The 16,807-nt window shown below is 37.3% G+C and overlaps 1 protein-coding gene across 9 annotated transcripts in view; it reads right to left on the bottom strand.

Annotated features, from left to right (window-relative positions):
- The window catches only part of SLC10A7 (solute carrier family 10 member 7), a 283,656-nt gene that overhangs the window by 147,341 nt on the left and 119,508 nt on the right, over positions 1-16,807 (bottom strand). The window lies entirely within an intron of this gene.

Below are 16,807 nucleotides of genomic sequence, written 5' to 3' on the forward strand. Positions count from 1 at the left end.
TTAGAGCATCTTGCCCTCACAGAGTGTACAGTACCAAGAAGGCTGGAAGGGTTCATAAATTAGCGTCATTTCACTCACCCTCTATCTACCATGCTGCGAGAGAGAAAATCCTATTTATACACATTAAGGCAAAAGCCCACTGGCCCCTACAAAATTAACCTAAACACTAACTGTGGTTATTTGAGGGACTCCCCATTTCATTATGTGTCTCAGAAATAAAAGAGAGAAAGTTTGCTGCCATCAATAACACTGAGCATATCTGCTGAATCCCACAGATTCCAAGACATTAATAATTCAAAATCTTGTGGGAATTTTGTCATGGTGGAGATACGACTTGTCTGCAAACAGAGCTCAGGGGATGCTCAGTATGATCTATTCTTCTATATATGCACAACTGCTACATTCATCACGACACAGAGAAGAACAAAGGATTCTCCTATATCTCTGCAATCGAAATTTTGGAATGTATATTATAAAGTTATGTATAACATAATAATTCCCAATCTCACTTGAAGAGTAATAATCATGATAGGTCATTACACCTTATAGATTAAAAGGATTGGTAAATACATTTTATCTCCCTCATCTCTTAAACATATATGCCATAATTCAAAAAACATTGAGACTGAATGGTCAGATGGAAAAAATAAGAGAAAACATGTTGGGCTCTCTCCCTATTGGGAGACAGAGAGACAGAATGTGTGTGTGTGTGTGTACACAAACATACATATGTGTATATTTATATGTATGTACATCTTTGTATATACACACATATAGTGTGTTTATATATATTTGTGTATATATGTACATAATTACACATATACATGCTCACATACCTATGATCCACAGATTGACTTAAAAACTAGAAATTGACAGTGTCAGTTACATCACTGACTGTTGTTCTGGGACCAACATCTAAGAAGATGACACTAGCGAAAATATCCACCAATATTATTCCCCAAGCAGTCCCTTTAGAGACTACCCAGACCCTTAATTCTTGATAAAAGATTTCGAACCATTCTCAATATTAAGTCCAGGACAATCTTTCTAAAACTCAAATCTAATCATGTCATTTCCCTGTAGAAATTCTTCCTATTGCCCTTAGAATAAAGCCCTAAATCCTCTTTAACAAGGCCCAGGAGACCTGTGTGATCTAGCTACCCCAGCCTACCTCGGCCTCATTTCAAGCCATTTTCCACTTCATTTTCTGAGCTCCAGGCACAATGACCTTCTTTCAGTTCTTTGAGAACATCATGGGCAATCCTGCCTCAGGGCCTTTGAACATGGTGTTTTCTCTTACGTAATGTTCTCCATTTAGCAAATTCCTACCATTGTTCAGTTATCAGCTTAAAAGTCAATTGCTCAGAGAAGGCTTCCCCTACCCTTTTCCTTTAAAGCCTAGTACCTTTTGATGTGTTCATTGGCCATTTAGGTTTCTTTCTTTTTCTTCTTCTTTTTTTTTTTTTAAGCTAGATTGTACCATGAGTGACTCTAGACTCTGGGAACCAAACTGAGAGTTACAGAAGGGAGGGGGGTGGGGAGATGGGGTAACCGGGTGATGGGTATTAAGGAGGGCATGTGTGGTGATGAGCACTGGGTGTTATACATGACTAATAAATTGTTGAACACTAAAAAAAAAAAAAAAAAAAAAAGGCCTAACAGGCAATAATTACTAAATGTTCCTATGTAGTAAGCAATGTACCCAACTTTTTACATGCATTTTTTCATTTAGTTTCAAAACAAACCCATGAAGTTAGCATTATTATCTCCACTTACACATGTGAAAATGGATCCCAGAAAGATTAAGAAATATATGGAAGATCACACAGCTTATAAATGGGGGAAGAGGAATTCACTGAGATGGTCCCCTGATACATTCTCTCTTCACATGTATACTCTTCGGTAATGCTTACCATATAATCAGTTGCTTAATGTTTGCTTTCCACATTAGAATGTAACCTCTATAAATGCAGATAGGGCATCTACCTTGTTCACTAAAATATCATGATGATGCTGGGAACACAGGGGTCAAGAAACATCTCTTGTTGAACAAATGAGTGCATGATACACTGAGTCATTTCTAGCACAAAGAAAAGAAAGGCTAATTAAAAATACTCACCATAAGTCATTACCTATCCAATTCAAGCACTAAATTTGGAAAGCTGAAATAGGCATAAGTTATTATTAAGTACTATATGTAGTCCAGTGAGGTCCATAGTAAATATAATCTGAATAGGAAATGTATGCAGTGTGTCTTTAGGGAAAGGCAATTCTGTGTGCACATTTAACTCTATACTGGAACCTACCAGTAAAAGCAATTACTCAGAGCACTTTGTGAAAATTCAGTTCTCTACAGATTTCAGAGTAGGCTAGATAGTTCTCAAGTCCAATTTCAAAGTATAAACACATTTAAAATCACAATGAAATATTACAGATAATTACAGTAAAATTGTTTCAAAGACCCATAGAAGATCTATCTCAACACAGCTAATCCTTGCATCTAAACAGTCAGTATTACTCTGTATTATACTGGGAAATCCAATCAGAATGACTGCAAGTTTTTCTGAACTTAATATGTAAGGCCAATTCCACTGACTCCGGGGACTGGTCAAGGTCAGCTCTAGATTTCAAATTCTCATAATTCATGGTTATATCATAAATGAAAGCCTGATTTAAGTATTTATTTCAACATCCTACCTCATTAAATTTTTTATCTACCAGTGTTGCAACTGATGAACAAAACAAATAGGTCTTGTTTTATACTCTTCTTTTCTACTTTTCTGTAACAAAGTGGTTAATGAACATTGACATGGCCAAAGATATGAGGCAGCTTGCCATAAAAAAAATATTTCAAGGAGAGTGCCTGGGTGACTCAATTGGTTAAGCATCTGCCTTCAGCTCAGGTCATGATCCCAGAGTCCTGGGATGAGTCCCGCATCGGGCTCCTGGCTCAGCGGGGAGCCTGCCTCTCCCTCTGGCCCTCTCCCCTCTCTCATGCTGTTTCTCTCTCTCTCAAATAAATAAATAAAATCTTTTAAAAAAATTTCAAGGAGTATAAATATTATACTTTAAATCATAAATTATAAAGGACTATTATACTGGATGAGCATTTACAAGTACAGCAAGACAAGTCTGTAACTTTATCTTTAGCAATATACCTATTTAGAGAGCATACAGAGCCTAGCATGTACAAACACAAGAAATATGAACAAATGAAAATATGGAGGACCTGCAGAAGATTCAGACATCATCCTTCGAAGTCCCTTTTCTTATCCACAGGATCACTTTTCTCCATATTCTTATTCATAAGAATAAAATGAATAATCTGTATTTTTCAAAAGCCATGCCTTATTAGATATACATGAACTTTGTTCAGCTATCAGAAATGTTTAAAGGGAATCATGTTCTCTGATCAACAGTTCTACTTCTTCCACGAAGCCTTACCTGATCATTTCTATCTTCCCCCCTATATCTGAGCTCTCACTCCTTGTAATCATTCAGCTGTCCCTCATGTACATACTTCCCTGCTAAAGCACACAGTTTCTACTACCTTAAATTTCATATATTTATGTGTACATATCTCTCTTTTTAAAGTAGAAGCTCATTCAGGGTAGGTTTTTCATCTGATTAAGTTTTGCACCCTCCTTCCCCGCAATAGCACTTGTCATAATAGATGCACATAAAAGATAGAACAATTCACTCCACAAATAAATGAACATGGTTGTCTGTGAGTGATGTGGAGTCAGGTGCTAATATATCTTTGCTCCCAACAATACTAACAGCAGACATGCTCTCTAGTGCTAACATGTAATAACTTAAATGAAAACCAGAAATAACAAGTGTATGTAAAATGCACAGCACAAATACCTTACTATGAGAGGGTTTCTACTTTGGTTATTCGATATTTCAATGTATTTTTTTTAATTTTTTATTGTTATGTTAATCACCATACATTACATCATTAGTTTTTGATGTAGTGTTCCATGATTCATTGTTTGTTCGTAACACCCAGTGCTCGACGCAGAACGTGCCCTCTTTAATACCCATCACCAGGCTAACCCATCCCTGCACCCCCTCCCCTCTAGAACCCTCAGTTTGTTTTTCAGAGTCCATCGTCTCTCATGGTTCATCTCCCCCTCCGACTTACTCCCCTTCATTCTTCCCCTCCTGATATCTTCTTCTTCTTTTTTTTTTCTTAACATATATTGCATTGTTTCAGAAGTACAGATCTGTGATTCAACAGTCAATGTATTTTCTATCCACTTAAGTCCCCTCACCACCCTGTACTTGTAGATAATTATATATGTCATTTATTTTTCTTTGCTCAATTTGGACTTTATAGAACTTAACATTCATAAAAATCAATAAGATATCCTTATTAAAGTAAGCCACATTGGCCCTTGAATTCAAGCCACTGGTCATTCTTCTCTTTGCTATGCATCATGGATTGTTCTCATTATAGGTCAACCTACAAAGTTTTTTCTCTCCACATACTTCCAGTATTATTCCTTCTTCTCTCTGGCCCAGATCTACTATCAGTCATGTTGCATAATCATGTCTATCTGAAGAGAATCGATAAGGTAACTAGGTGTTGATATCATTGGATATTTTATTCCTCACCCTAATCACCCTGATTAGTTCAATTCTTTGACTATGAAGAGGGATCATTATGTTAACTTTTAAATGAGGAGATAACTAATTAAACCAAAGTAACTCAAAGGGCTTCAAATATTGAAAGAAACAAAGATACTGGTAGAAAAGCCCATTTCAACGGAAGAACATATTTAAATAAAAATTTTCCCTCCAATGATGGACATTTTACCAAAAGCTTTAAATAACATGCATTATATATTTCATACATTATGGTATGAAAGTCAAAAGCTCATGAAAGTAGAAAAAGTTGATAGTTTTAGATTACATTACTCTAAGTAAAGAAGGAATTGTTGCTGACATCACCTTAAATATATTGCATATTGACATGTTTTTGAAGAAATTATAGTTGTGTGGCACAAGTCAAAATCAAATTTAGTTCAATCAGTTACAGCGTATTTTTAAAAAATAAAAACATATTTATTAGGGATACAAATATATGAAAAGGCCTTTATCAACCTTGCTTTTTATGTGCCAAATTTTTAAATCCCTACTTATTTGCAAGCAAAAAATATGTATATTGGTGAAATTGTGGAATTATATATTCATAAAAAGAGGAATTTCACACACACACGAATTCCTGGCCACTGTTTCCTCAAAAGTTCACTGAAAAAAGGCAGGGAGGGGCCTGCTCTTTTAGAATTCAGTACTAAATGTTTAAACCCATACAAGGAAAAGTCACCAAGATTTAAACATAAATAACAAAGGAAAAATGAGAAAAAGAAATAAGAGAATTAAGTCAAATACTCTGTAAACTGAATTCAGACTCTAGGATTTTACAGGGCATTAATCTAATATATGCCAAATTAGATTTTCAAATTCCATAATATTTTATTTCTTTTCTAAAACTGGTTTACTCTTAATCCCAGAAGTTTTTCTTTCAAAGATAAACTACAATTCTAAGTGAGATTTCTATTCAACTAGGAGCTCTGTTGTTGATTTTTAAAGTATTTATGAACCATATTTATGATTTTATCCTCCCTAAACATTACTTTTGACTTTAATAAAGTTTAGACTCATGTAAGAACTCAAAGATGGTTTAATGTGGATTAAATAATACTCATTTAAAAACAGGACCACTTGTACACTATTTGTCAACTAAAATAATGTCAGAAAAGTTTTTAGACATCTGGGAATTTCTTCCAACTGTAACTACAAAGCAACACAGAAGTCATCTAGGAATTTCAGTATAAGATAGATCTGCTTTTGAAATGCAATCCCAAAAACACATACAGTTGATCATAGGTAACTGTTCTGTCTTTGCTGTGGGACTATAACCTTTAGCTGTAAAATACCATGACTATGTTCCAGTCTTTAGCTTTAAGGAATCTGCATGGCACACAGTCTAGGATTTTTAGCAACTGGACAGCTTGACCGTTCCTTTACACCCTGCTTAATGGAGCTTCTCAGTAATACCACTTGTGAACTTCAAGAAGACATCATTCAACATGAGTCCTTCAGTATGGCCAGTCCACTCATGCTAAACTGGTGTTGAAATTTAAGTCTGTGGGTTTGCTCAAAAGCAAATAAAAGACTACAGCAGGGCATGGATGTATGTAGTCCTTGTATAGTAAGTAGATCGGGGGTAACATCAAAACAGGACAGCAGAAGAAACACCTTTAAGAATTCTCTGGAGTATAATTAAACAATACAAAATAAAAGTGGAAACTAAAGATAAAAGAAAAAATGGATAAAGCAATAACAAAACAAGTTGTTCATTTCGGGCAGAGACTCTGGGGACCAGAGTTTAAGTACAGTTAGCTCTTCGGGCAGTGCAGATGCATATAATGTCCCAAGTGTTCAAAGTGTTATTGATAGAGCATTGATATTTTCTGCACCATCATATTGCAGAACACAGTAACTCCTAGGAACACCTTGAGATTTCTGGAAGCATGTGACTATGTGTGTACGTGAGCAAATACCTGGGAATGAGTACCTCTTCTGCTACACCCTCAATTAAAAAAAAAAAAGATTCTGTACTGGAGAAAAAATAGATAAACCTCTTTATATAATTTGATATTTATTTTGGCAATGAAATAGCAATTAGGATATAAGGAAGAGTCATGTGAGAAAAGGTTGTGTGAGCCAGACTAATGTCATTTTAGACGAATCTGCCATGATGACTGTTCTGTGACCTGAAACCTTCTTGAGCATAGCCCCTCTCTGTGGTCACCCCCGACCACTTCTTTCCTCTTGTTTACCACATCCTTAAGCACATCCTCGGGGCATAATGTCCTTGATCTGCCCTGCAGATATAACTATGACACACACTATTCTTAAAGATTCTCCTCTTGAGTGGTCCCTCAGTATTCCCAGTCTCCAGGGCTATAAAAACAGGTCTTTAAGGGAGGTGGGATTGTGGAGATCTACTCATCTTGTGGTCACCCAAGACAGGCTTCTGTCCATAAATCCCTTTAATAAACCACTTCTCATCAAGCTAGACTTGCTGGCCTTTCTCTTTGGTCTTATGGCTCCTTCAGCCTTTGGAGGTCATTTTGCATATACCTTCCTTTCATGGAACAAAGGTAATAGTTACATATACTTATACGCACACATACACACACACTGAATGTGTGGCATCCATTAAAACTTAAGTATTTTATTTCTTTCTGTTTAAAGTATGGTTAAAAGAAGAAGTATCAAGAAGATTCTTTATCACAAAAGAAGTGGAAGAAGACAAATTAAGATCAAGAAAATCATAAACTCCAAAGGAGAATCTATACAAAATTACACTGTTTGTAACAACAGTGGAACATTTGTTAAAAGAAAAGTAGACAAGCCTTGGACCAGTGATCAGGAAGCCATTTAATTTGATATAATAAGAAACAGCTTTATGGACCACAGCATGCTAGAATTAGTCTTCTTCAGAAAAGAATCTCTGGGTGATGTCAAAAGACAAGAAGGATAAAACATGGCTTTGTAAAACTTGTTTAGAGATGGGAACATAGACAAGTCCATTCTGAAGAAAGAGAAAAGAGAGAAAAAAACAGCCAAGGTGGGCAAAGTGAAACCTTGCATGTGAATATGTATCATAACCACTAATTATAAGACTCACAAATCCCAAGGCTTTTTCTTTTATCCTGAGTCCTGCCTGGAAAATGGTTAATTTATTCTACAGCTACTTAGACTGGCACAGATTCGGTGCCAGGTACTATATAAACAGCAGGGATATTAGAGTGAAAAAGACAGGCAAGGTCGCTCCTCTCTTAGAGCTTACACTCTAGTGGGGATTATCACACAATGGACAAATGAATGAGATAACTTTTGATAATGATAATGGCTTTGAAGAAATAAAAAAGTTGATGTGTTAGAAAGTACTGGGGAGGTACTTATGGAAGGCCACTGAGGAGGGGTCACTTCAGCTGACACCTGAGTGACAAGGAGCCAATCCAGTGAAGACCAGAATGTTCCAGACAGAGGGGAGGGCTAGTGCAAAGGCCCTGAGGAAAAAAACAGCCGTGGTGTGTTTGAGGAGAGAAACTTTGTGTTGCTGGAGTGTGCTGAGTATGTGGTGTGGTATTAGGTGGGGCCAACGGGGAAGACAGGGCTAGCTAATAGGACCTTATTGGTTGGGATAATGAATCTATAAATTTTTTCCTAAGGGCAACAGAAGACAACAGAGGTTTTAAAACTAGGAAGAGTCTGGAGAAAGAATGGTAATATAATGTGAGGTTCATATTCTAAAAAGATTACTTTAGCTGATGAGTGAAGTCAGAATTTTAGGGAGATCAGAGCAGAAGCAGGCAAGACCAATTAGGGAATAATTTATAGGGTAGGAGGCAAGGGTTGATGGCATCTGGTATTTGAGTAGTGACAGTGAAGATGAAGAGAAGTTGATGAACTCAAGATCTATTTTGAAGGTGGATCCAATGGGATTTACTGATAAGTCAGACGTGGGGAGAGGGAGATGGTGGAAAGAAATCCAGGAACAGTCTTATATTCAAATAATGAGTAGAGCCATTTACTGAAATGAGAAAAATTGAGGGAGAAGCAATCTAAGGATGGGAAGGGGGATCAAAAATTCTATTTTGCATATGATGAACTTGAGACTTTTATTAGATATCCAAGATGAGACATCAAATAGGCTTTCTGATATATATGAGTCTGGCATTTGGGGAAGAAGTTAGACCTGAAGATATCAATTTGTTAGCAGATGCATTTTGATGTTACATAAAACCATGGAATTGGGGGCTCCTGGGAGCCTTAGTTGGTTGAGCGTCCAACTCTTGATTTTGGTTCAGGTCATGGTTTCAGGGTCATGAGATTGAGCCCGGTGTTGGGCTCCACAATGAGCGTGGAATCTACTTGAGATTCTCTCTCTCCCTCTCTCTACCCTACCCAGCCCCCAAAACAAAACAAAACAAAACAACCATGGAATTGGGTGAACTTTCCTAGGGAGTTACTGTAGATAGAGAAAAGACCAGGACCCATGACCAAGCACTGAGACACTCTAACATTTAGAAGTTAAGCAGAGCAAAGAACCCGCACAGGAAAATGAGAAGGGGTGGTTGGCAGAACAGATAGAATCCCAGGAGAGATAGCTATCGTGGAAATGAAGAGGAAAACATGTTTCAAAGAGGGAGTGATCAATTGTGTCCACTATTCCCAAGTGCTTGAGTAAGACAAGAACAAAGAAACCACCACTGGCTTTGGACAGATGGAGATGACTGGTAACCTCGATAAGAGCCAAGTTAAGTTCTTAGTAGAGTGTCAGAGATACTTGATTAGAGTAAACTGAAGAGGCGTAGTGCTATAAGGAGTGAAGCCTGGAACAGCTGTTTCCAAAACCCACAGCTAATATCTTCCTCAACGGGGAAAAACTGAGAGTTTCTCCCATAAGGTCGGGAATACTACAGGGATGTCCGCTCTCATCACATTTATTTAAGATAGATTGCAAGTCCTAGCCACAGCAGTCAGACAACAAAAAGAAAAAAGGCATCCAAATCAGCAAGGAAGAAGTCAAACTTTCACTGTCTGCAGATGACATGATACTCTACATAGAAAACCTGGAAGACTCCCATCAAAAAACTGCTAGAACTGATAAACGAATTCAGTAAAGTCACAGGAGACAAAATCAATGTACAGAAATGTGTTGCATTTCTTTACACCAATAATGAAGCAACAGTAAGAAATTAAGGAATCAATTCCATTTACAATTGCACCAAAAAAATTAAGATACCTAGGAATAAATCTAACCAAAGAAGTAAAAGACCTGTACTCTGAAAACCATAAAACACTGATGAAAGAAATTAAAGATGAGACAGAGAAATGGAAAGACCTTCCATGTTCATGGACTGGAAGAACAAATATTGTTAAAATTCTATACTACCCAAAGCAGTCTAAACGTTTAATGCAATCTCTACCAAAATATCACCAGCATTTTTCACAAAGCTAGAAGAAATAATCCCAAAATTTGTGTGGAACCACAAAAGATCCTGAATAGCCAAAGCAACTTGAAAAAGAAAAGCAAAGCTGAAGGCATCACAATTTGAACTTCAAGTTATATTACAAGCTATAATAACCAAAACATTATGGAACTGGCACAAACATAGACACATAGATAAGGGGCACCTGGATGGCTCAGTGGGTTAAGTGTCCGACTCTTGATTTTGGCTCAGGTTATCACCTGAGGGTCGTGGGATTAAGTCCTGCATTGGGCTCTGTGCTCAGCGTGGAGTCGGCTTGTCCCTCTCCCTCTGTTCCTCCCCCACCCCCCACTCTCTCTCTCAAATGAATAAACACAATCTTAAAAAAAAAAAAAACAACAGACACACAGATCAATAGAACAGAACAGAATACCCAAAAATGAACCCAGAACTATATGGTCAATTAATCTTCAACAAAGCAAGAAAGAATATCCAATGGGAAAAATAATGTCTCTTCAACAAATGGTGTTAGGAAAACTGGACAGCAACATGCAAAAGAATGAAACTGGACTACTTTCTTACACCATACACAAAAATAAATTCAAAATGGATTAAAGACCTTAATGTGAATCCTGAAATCACAAAAATCCTAGAAGGGAACCAGGTAGTAAGTTCTTTGACATTGGCCATAGCAACTTCTTTTTAGATATCTCCTGGGGCAAGGAAAACAAAAGCAACAATAAACTATTGGGACTATATCAAAAGAACAAAGCTTCTGCACAGTGAAGGAAACAACAAAAGAAAAAGGCAATCTACGGAATGGGAGAAGATATTTGTAAAGGACATATCGGATGAAGGGTTAGTATCCAAAATATATAAAGAAATTACAAAACTCAATACCCAAAAAACAAATAACCCAATTTAAACATGGGCAGAAGACAGGAATAGACATTTTTCCAAAGAAGACCTACAGATGGCCAAGAGACACATGAAAAGATGCTCAATGTCACTTATCATCAGGGAAATGCAAATGAAAACTACAATGAGATATCACCTCACACCTGTCAGAATGGCTAAAATCAACAGCACAAGAAACAAGAGCTGTTGGTGAGGACGCAGAGAAAGGGGAACCCTCCTGCACTGTTGGTGGGAATGTAAACTGGTGCAGCCACTGTGGAAAACATGAGGTTCCTCAAAAAATTAAAAATAGAACTACCCTGCAATCTAGTAATCACACTACTGAGTATTTACCCAAAGAACACAAAAATACTAATTCAAAGGGATACATGGAGCCCTATGTTTACAGCAGCATTTATCTACAATAGCCAATATTACTGAGAATTACTGCAGAATATTACTAAGCCATTGAAAAGAATGAAATCTTGCCATTTGCAACGACATGGATGGAGCTAGAGAGTATTGTGCTAAACCAAATACGTCAGTCAGAGAAAGACAAATACCATATGATTTCACTCATATGTGGAATTGAAGAAAGAAAACAAATGAGCAAAGGGTAAAAGAGAGAGGGGGAGGCAAACCAAGAAACAGGCTCTTAACTATAGAGAACAAATTGATGGTAGGTGAGAGGTGGGTGAAATAGGTGATGAAGATCAAGGAGTGCACTTGTTGTGATGAGCACTGGGTGACGTAGGGAAGTGGTGAATCACTATATTGCACACAGGAAACTAATATAACACTGTATGTTAACTAATGGGAATTTAAATAAAAACTTTAAAAAATTGTTTGCTCGAAGAATAGCAGTGAAATGGGGCAGCGGCTGGAAGGGAAGTTGGAAGGTTATAAGAGCACGGTCCAATAGAGGCCCACACTCAATCCTATTCTGGTTTCTTGGCTTAGTACTAATATCTGCGATAGAAAGCAGGATCTTGAGGGTTTGGTTTTTTTTTTTTTTTTTGAGTCATAGATATAATCAACACTTATTGAAACATTTATTGAACACCTACTAGATGCAAAGCACAGTGGTAGGAATCAGAATAGAAGTAAGGATATGGGCTCAGATTTTCAGCACCTGAACTCTTGCCAGGGAGCAGCACACTAAACATAAACTTGTGGAAGGTGGTTCCAAGGAAACAAAAAAAGAAGGCTAAGCTTCAGGTCCCACTGGACTTTTATTGTAGTTCACATCTGACCGATGAGATGACAGACAGATGAATGGACAGGCTGTCAATAAGAGCTCCTACTTTCCACACACATACACGTTTATCAGTCTGGCCCTGCAGATATGTATTTTTTTCTTTAGTTTTTTTCAGTGGGAAGTTTGTACCATTTGACCACCTCCACTTATTTCACCCACGCCTCCACCCCCTTGTAGATATTAAAAGAAGAAGACAAAAGAAACAGAAATAAATTAACATGTAATAAAGATTGCATAAAATGTATATTGACAGTTAGGGAATATACATTTATGTGTAAAGTATAAAGAAGGTGAGCAACAAGAAAAACACCCAAAAAAGAACAAAGAAAATATGAAGCTATCAATGAAAGGAAAGAAGTTGCAAGTGCTGAATGGCCCCAGGACTCATAATAGCTAAAATTGGGTTGCTGAGTAACAAGTCAGAAAGAAGCATCGGACAGTCATTCAGCCATGATCAATCACTATTTTTCCTAGAGATCATAAGCTACTCCAGCAGCAGATGGTAAAAGTCTTCAGGCCAGAAAGACCTGTTCAATATTCCTCACTTCCCCTGGCTACTGGTCCCCTGGCAATCTCCTCATCCCCTGTGCTTTACTCCCATCCCCCCCCCCAAACTGGGATCACCATCTGGCCCAGTTCATCTTCTGGATGATGATGGATGACTTACAGAAATAAAGGCAAGAGTCAGATAGAAGGAAGGAAGCCAAATACGAACAAAAGCACAGGGACAGAGTCCTTTTGCTCTGGCCCCGTGTTCATAAGCTTTGTATTTCCTTATGCCCAGGGGATCTGCAAGGACACTTCCGGTGAGAGAAGGAAGAAAGAATGAAGTGAGAGAAGGTAATGCTTACTGCATGCCTCTTATATGCCAGAAACTGTGCTTAGGCTTCTCATGTTTCCATGTTTGTTCCTGACAACAATCCTCAGTTGCCTATGGATGAGGAAACCATGACAAAAAAGGAAAAAAAAATGAGGATTTTATCCCAGTTTATACTGCCAGAAGGAAAGAGAACTGGAGTCTCAAACCAAGTCTGTCCAACTCTAAATACTAGTCTCTTCTAAACACCAAAGAGTTGGTCACCTGTGTTTACAATATATTAAATCAACCAAACAAACACCAAAGAGTTGGTCACCTGTGTTTACAATATATTATAAACAAACACCAAAGAGTTGGTCACCTGTGTTTACAATATATTAAATCAAGAAGAAATTATATAAAATTAGTAAGTAAAAAATACACAAATGCAGTGAATTTGAGATTTGGGGTGCTCTGAATTAGCATTTTTTGTTGAGACTGCAAAGGTCAACTAAGCTAAAAACTAGATCAAAATAAACCTTATGAAACATTTTTAGAAACCAGATTAAAGGGTATAATTAGGTACTATGTAGATTTGTTTGGAATGGAATAAAAACTTACATCAGTACAACTACCACAAAAGAGGTATAAACACACACTTACAATCATTGTCTTCAGAACTGAGAGTAAGTTATAGCCATGATACACCATTAATATGACAATGTGTATTTCCTAAAAGACAAGGACACTCTCCTATACCACCACAGTGAAACCTGCTTATTGGGAAATTATCTTGATAATGATACTACCATCTACCATCAAATCCACAGTCCCATCCAAAATTTCACCAACTCTCCCAATCTTTTTCTTTTTTTTTTAATTATGTTATGTTAGTCACCATACAGTACATCATTAGTTTTTGATGTAGTGTCCAATGATTCATTATTTGCATATAACATCCAGTGCTCGCTACAACACATCTGTTTTTTTAATCTAGAATCATGTTTTGCAGTTAATTGTCATGTCTCTTTATCTGGAACAATTCCTTTATCTTTCCTTGCCTTCCATAATCTTGGTTATTTTTGAAGAGTACAGGCCACTTATTTCACAGAGAGTCTGTTTGGGTTTGTCTGTGTTGTTCTCATGATTAAATTCAGGTTATGATTTTTGACAGGAACACCACAGAAGCGATGCTATGCCTTCCAGTTATCACATCAGGAGGCAATGATGTCCATTTGCCCCATTACTGGGGATATTCACTTTGACCGCTTGGTTAAGGTGGTGTCTTCTAGGTTTCTTCTCAGTGAAATTACTATTTTTCCCTTTGTAATTAAAATACTTGGAGAATACTAGTTGCCAGTGATTTTTCTAACTCCAGCATTCCTCATATCTTTCTTGCCTAGAATTCTCTTGCAATGATTTGTTTATTCATTTACTTATTTGTATTAGTATGGACTCATGCATTCCTAATCTTATTCACTGGGTTATAGTCTTTTGGTATCTTACTAATTTGGATGTTCAAATAATTGCAGATTTGGCCAGTACAAGTCCCTTCAAGCTTCTGACATCTTCTGACATGTCCTCATCACTTTCGAGCCCTAATTATCTTTAATTTACTTATTTCCTCACGTGTCCTGTATATAACCAGCCCGCTGGCACTGTCGGCCCTGACTGCCTCCCCGGACCAGGTGCCAGTCCCCTCCTCAGCCCTGGACCTGCAGGCTACCCCAACTCCAGCTGCATCAAGGGGAGGTAAGGGAACCAAAATTATTTTTTTTAAAGAAAAGATAAGGAAAAGAAGGGGAGGAGGACAGGAAGGGGACAGGAAGAAGAACTCAGCTTCACTCTTGAATGATAATTTGTGAATGATCTTCTCAGCTGGCAGCCATTTTCCTACAGCACTAGAAGATAATCCATTTTAATTTGGCCTCTATTTCTGACTTAGAGAAGTCAGCTGCCAGGCTAATTACTGTTTTGGAAAGTTGCCTTTTCTCTCTGGTTAGTTTGGAAATATTCTCTTCGAGCACGATTTGTAGTGGTCAAGAGCACAGACTTGGGAAGTAGATTACCTGGATTCAAATCTCAGCTTGGCCACATACTAGCTGTGTAATCTTGGGAAGATTTGGTAACTTCTCTGTGCCTTACTTTCCTCTTTTAAAAAAATGGGGATAATAGCCACTATCTATAAATAAGTGAGTGTGTGAGTGTGTGCATATGTATGTGTGTACACGTTTGTGTGCATATATCTCACTTAGGAGATTGCCTGGCACAAAGTAACCAGTATATTAAGGGTTTGCCTTTACTGTCAGTAGTGGTTGCTGTTGTAGTTGTTTTTGTTGTATCAAAGTTTTATTCTGATACACAGGGGTGGATTTATTCATACTTATCCTGCTTGGGAGTTGGTGAACTTCTTCAATCTAGGAATTCATGTTTTACTAATTCTGAAAAATTCTCAGCTACTCTCTCTGTTCTCTCTGAAACTCCTGTCTGGTACTAGTTTTTATATTAACTTCTACGCTCAGAGTTTCTGGCCCCATGAAAATGGTATAAATTCATACTCTCTAACCACCTCTTAGCACAGGCTTGGAGTGTGCAATTTTCACCGGAGACTTATTTTCTTCCATTCAGATCTCAGCCTAAGACAACACTATCACTTATCATGGCCAACGAGAAGAATTTTTCTAGTACTCTTTTCACTGAGGGGGGCACCTTTCCAATTCCCACATTTATTCAGCAGTCTCGGTTCTAGCTCACTGCCTGGAATATGCCCAAACTGCATTTCATATAGCTGCATGGATACTTAGCACCTATGAAGGTATACAGCATTCTTATGCGTATCACTCAGGTATTTGACAATTGTCTTTTTAACACAAATTCCTTGAAGTGCAACTGACCCAGCAAGAACAGGCTGAACAACATGGTGGTTATCGTTGTGGAATCTGGAGTTAGAAAGATACAAGTTCATATCTTGACTTCATCACTTAAGAGCTGTTATCATCAAACTCTTTTTAGTTACAGTTTCCTCACTGATAATACAAGAGTAATAACAGTTACTAAAAATAAAAAATAGAACACAGACTAAGTGTTTGGCACAGCATCAAGTCCATGGTAGGTTTCACAGATGCTATTATTGTTGTTGTTACTATTCTAAGCATTTCCAGTTTGGATCCACATAGTAAAAGTACCATCTACAAAGATCATATCTTATTTATAGACCTACCAACAGTGTGTATTTCTAAGTCTTTCCATTCTCATCCATCAATCTTGTTAAACTTTGCTGATTTCATAAATGGAAAATATCTCACTCTTATTTGTACTGATATGATCAGCAGTGCAGTTGTACATCTCTTCATAATTTTATTGCTCATCCATGTTTGTTCCTCTGTGAATGGCCAGCTTAAGATCTTTGCTCATTTCTCCATTGGCATGTTTTTGCTTCCTCTTTATCTGTAAGAACTGTTTATTTATTAAAGATAAAAACATCCTCATCTATATTTTGCTTCTTTGTTAGAGTAAACTTCAGATATGAAAGCACTTCCTTTATAAAGGATGAATGCATTGTCAGAATAAACTGCAAATGTAGTCTTTACTGATTTGCTGCAGTAATTTTGGTTATTACTGGCCTTGTTTGCCAACTTCACATGAAAACAGCATAGGGATTATCTTTCTAGATCAGACCCCATGTTGCCCAAACATTGCAAAGTTCTGTTTCTAAAGGATGTCCCAGAGAACATGATAAAAAAATAAGAGACCATGTGTAGCATAATAATACTTAAATTATTTAGGATCTGTTCAGAGTTTATAGGCAGATTTGCTACAATTTAGTTTCTCATTGGTTCT

This window comes from Callorhinus ursinus, unplaced genomic scaffold, assembly GCF_003265705.2.
Source record: "Callorhinus ursinus isolate GAN/ISIS: 27379988/994484 unplaced genomic scaffold, GSC_fseal_2.0 scaffold4, whole genome shotgun sequence".
Lineage (NCBI taxonomy): Eukaryota > Metazoa > Chordata > Mammalia > Carnivora > Otariidae > Callorhinus > Callorhinus ursinus.